Source organism: Neodiprion virginianus, chromosome 7 (genome assembly GCF_021901495.1).
Source record: "Neodiprion virginianus isolate iyNeoVirg1 chromosome 7, iyNeoVirg1.1, whole genome shotgun sequence".
NCBI lineage: Eukaryota > Metazoa > Arthropoda > Insecta > Hymenoptera > Diprionidae > Neodiprion > Neodiprion virginianus.
This window is the reverse complement of record NC_060883.1, coordinates 7,006,596-7,010,598: the sequence shown is the minus strand read 5'-3', so window position 1 is coordinate 7,010,598 and position 4,003 is coordinate 7,006,596. Positions and strand designations below refer to the sequence as shown.

Here is a 4,003-nt window from a genome sequence, read left to right as displayed (position 1 = left end):
CTAAAGGTAAGTGATTACTTGTGTTTAGGCATTTTCTTCTAGTACGAGCGTTAATTTATTGTGGTGAATTTTGATTTTCAAGTGCTATGGGGAAATATCTCTAGGCAGAAATACGCAGACAGTGTGGCATTGCGTGAGTGAATGGCTATCAGCGTGTCGATTGGGATGACATGCATGATGAAATTAATTTGTTGTTAACCATGAAACGAGGGCTGGTCTATGCAGGGTACGGGATTCGCGGGCTGGCTTCTTGGGGACCTGATACGAGGAGTTACCCCAGGGTGGTTGACACCGGGGTGGAAATCACAGTCCATGAATCAGTAGTGGAACAGAAAATTATTAACGTGCGCTGACCTTCACGAGTGGGTCTCGCAAGTGCGAGGATATTCTGGTGATGGTTGACATGCTGGGAAACAAGCATGGATAATTTAGGGTGGCCCTTAATATTGGTAAAAAAAAATTTTCGTCTCTCACCCCTTAAATTGACTCGAAATACTAAAGAATGATTTTTAAACGTGATATCCGCTCTTAATTTTAATATTAACCCGTGCCCCAAAGGCCCTTTCAAGGAGTTGAATGTAATTCTTATCTTTTTGATGCCTCATATGTTGAAAATAAATGTTAATCCAGTTAACTTTAAGTCGCCAGTTTCATTATACATCGTTCAAATTTATAATTGGTGTAAATATATGCAATTGACTTTCCCAACAGGGTTCGAAGAGATGGCAAACGACATGTGATTAATTAAAACTCTGTATCGATGATTACTTCCTAATTTTGAGTCGTCGCTCACTACAATTTGTGTTATTTGCTAGACGGATACTTAACGATTGACCGTCAGCGCAGCCTCACGCGTGACCAACACCACACCCATATGTATGAATACATGTGTATGACGTCCAGATTCTTACAATGCCTAATCAATGAGAAACCTACTTGAACACCTTCTTTTTCTGGCGCCGTTCACCATTATTCAGATGTAAGTTGACTTCTATTATCTGATAATAATTTTTGAGATTTCGCTACCGTGACGAAATAATCGTCGATTGAAATTTAAAACGTGATTTGTGTCGTAATTTTTTTCGACGCGTACAACTTGTCATATTTCGAGATTGCGTCTATGATTACAAAGAAGTACTGTACCCCACCTATTCACTTAGGTGAAGGCCCAATAAAACCTATAGTTAATAGTTCGTTGGGTATTTTTGTAATCACATATGATATTAAGTATTTTTTTGATGTGTTTTCGTATATTATTCCAATAATGAAACTATGCAATATAACGTGTAACGTGGTATTTTTCATGCCCGTTACAAACGGCTCCCTGAACCCTGCGCGGAACCAAAATTAAGGCTTTTTGTTTCTTTTGTTTTTCGAGTTTCAACGGCATCAAGCAGGAAGTTGGCAACGAATTCGGGGAAATTGCAGAGTGGCAGACTATCGACGATCTCAAAGGAGGAATGTCGATCCTGCGGAGGAGGAGACAACGAAGATCCTTGCATCGCGGGAATCCAACACGCAAGGCCGTAGCCTCCCCCGCTTACCCCACCAACAGCAGACCGACGAATTTGCGAAGGACCGACTAGCGACGAGGGAGCCCCACCCCACTCGCCTTCGAGCATCGTAGAGCTGCGCGGAGTACGAAATTACGATCTAGCGTTAAGTTCTGCGTCGCGATGCTCCGACGCGTGCGCGTCGAGTTGCGCAATCTACTAAATCGATGACGGATCAAGCGTTGCGTATCCTTGCGAGTATAACGTCGCGTAGGCAGTAGCGTACCGAGATCGGTGTTGCGGCAGGTCGTCGATTTTGAAATCAGTCGAGCTCCGGCGATTGTGAAGTAGAGACGTGATCTGATAGAATTGTGATATCGGGAGTTTGTTATTGTGTTTGGAGAAATTTGGAGCCTTCGAGAAATCACAAGGGGGTTGGTGCTTTTGTATGCTGGATCTGGAACGGTAAGCGCTGCTGATATTCTTGCGATCGAATTTCGAGAGGAATTGAGTAAAGGCTTGCCGAATAACGGATAGCCATTTCGGATTTGCGTTGTCAGAAAGTACTCGAAATTCGTTTGCCGATTCTTTTGCTTGGTGACCGTAGCCCGAGTTTCGCCTTATGAAGTTGAGTAAATGTTGCTGTGTTGAAAATGTTGAGTATAGAGTCACAGTTTCGAATTGCGTCATTCTCGTTTCAAATTTACGTACAGCCCGAATTCCGATGCTAATTTTGTTATTGAGTTTCGCTTGCTTTTGAATTACGATTGAGCTTAAGAATTTATTTAGTTGTGTTTCGCATAATGTCGAGCTCGGTAGATTTCGTTTAGTTGAGCTGAATTAAGATTATAATTCCGTCAAGGCAATTCAAATTGAGTTATTGAGGAATTAGTTATAGTTCGATTATGTTTAAGTTACAATATAGTTTGTGTTGTGTCGAGTTGCGTATCGTTCAAAATTCATTTTAATTGAATTAAGTTACAATCGAAATGATGTTCAATCTAATTGCGGTTTTGTCATGTCGAGGCGAGTCTAGGATAGTATTTAGTATAGTTTAGATTCAGTTGCGATTAGGTGAAGTAAAGAATAAAATTTAACTTAATTCAAATTATCGTAGTTTAGATTTAAGTCATCTCGCCGTCTAGGTTGACAATTAAGAATTGCGCATTTGAGCCTTTTGAGAATTGAGTTAGATTTTAGTTAGCAAGCTGAAAGCTCTATACTTATAGCTTAAGAAATAGCGTGGATTACGAATATTTGTCTGTTGTTTGATTTTTGATCGCGAAGAGCGAATTGTGAATTATCATCTCTTTTCTTTTTTTGTATCATCGCTATTACAAAATATATTATTTTATTTTATTTTTGTTAAATGGCGTGTCGTTGTCAAGCGTCTCTCTCTTTCTCTCTCTCTCTCCAAAATCACCCCTCCTTTCTCCGCGGCACTGAGCTACAGAGCATATTACCCGATGTTTAGCGAAGATAAAGATTTCAAAACATGTTGACCACACCAAGCGCCCAACAGAATCTCGCAATACCTTTTGTAAGATATGATTTTTGTACTTCCATCACGGGCCGCCAAATTGTTCTACATACGGTAAGTTCTCGGTCACTTCTCCGGATGGCCGAAGTACAGCAAAAAAACCGCCTCACAGAACATCTACTGACTAGGGATATGTTTTTTTTTTTTTGATTGATTTCGTTATCGGTTTGAAGAAATGCAGCAATTCCTGCATTACTTGCATCTGTTTGTAATTGAAATTTCTTACTAGACAAGTAATTATGCAACCTCACACAATCCATAAAATTATTTTTCAACTTTTGAAATGCTATTGGACGTATAGATTTCCAGTGCCATGAGGTATGGTTACTTAGTAGATCACGACAGGGATCAACGAAGTTTGCGTGTTGAATTGCAAATTGTCGGTAATAATTACATATTCGAAACGCTGTGTATTTTCGAGATTATGGAGATAATGGTATCTGCAGTAGCCGTGGGTTAAATTAGATGTTGACATGAACTTGATCCCGTTATGTTTATGAATTACGTTTTCGATTTTTGTTGGAGTTTAATTATTAGACTCGATTGTTTGAATTAAAAAAATTAGTACCTAACACTAAGCATATTCTACCCTTTCCATCCTTTTTTTCCACCACTCTCAATATGCGCAACAAGGACTGTGAGATCTTTTGATTAAATTGCCATCTAACTTTTATTTGATATGTTTTGATACCGCATCTCTAAGTTTTTACGAAATCGGATATGACCTTTTTATGTGTGGCGTGTCGTATTTTACTCTAACAGTATGTTCGTATATGTATTGAAAACATATCCATCTCGATTAGAAAACAGTGATTCACAATCCACCAACAAATTAATGAGTGCTTGTTTTTGTTCGTCATCGATTGTCGTCATGTCGTTCGCAATCGTTTGAATCTGCTCTAAAAAAAACCTTAGTCTCTTTGTTGGCATTTGAATTCATTAAAGCTATGTTGCGAAAAATTTCGTCAGA

The 4,003-nt window shown here is 39.2% G+C and overlaps 1 long non-coding RNA gene across 1 annotated transcript; it reads left to right on the top strand.

Moving 5' to 3' along the window:
- Positions 1-216: 216 nt before the first annotated feature.
- LOC124308578 (uncharacterized) lies at positions 217-2,805 on the top strand. The gene is made up of 3 exons (XR_006909031.1): positions 217-449; positions 816-979; positions 1,379-2,805. It is a non-coding gene; the product is annotated as an uncharacterized LOC124308578 (long non-coding RNA).
- Positions 2,806-4,003: the final 1,198 nt, after the last annotated feature.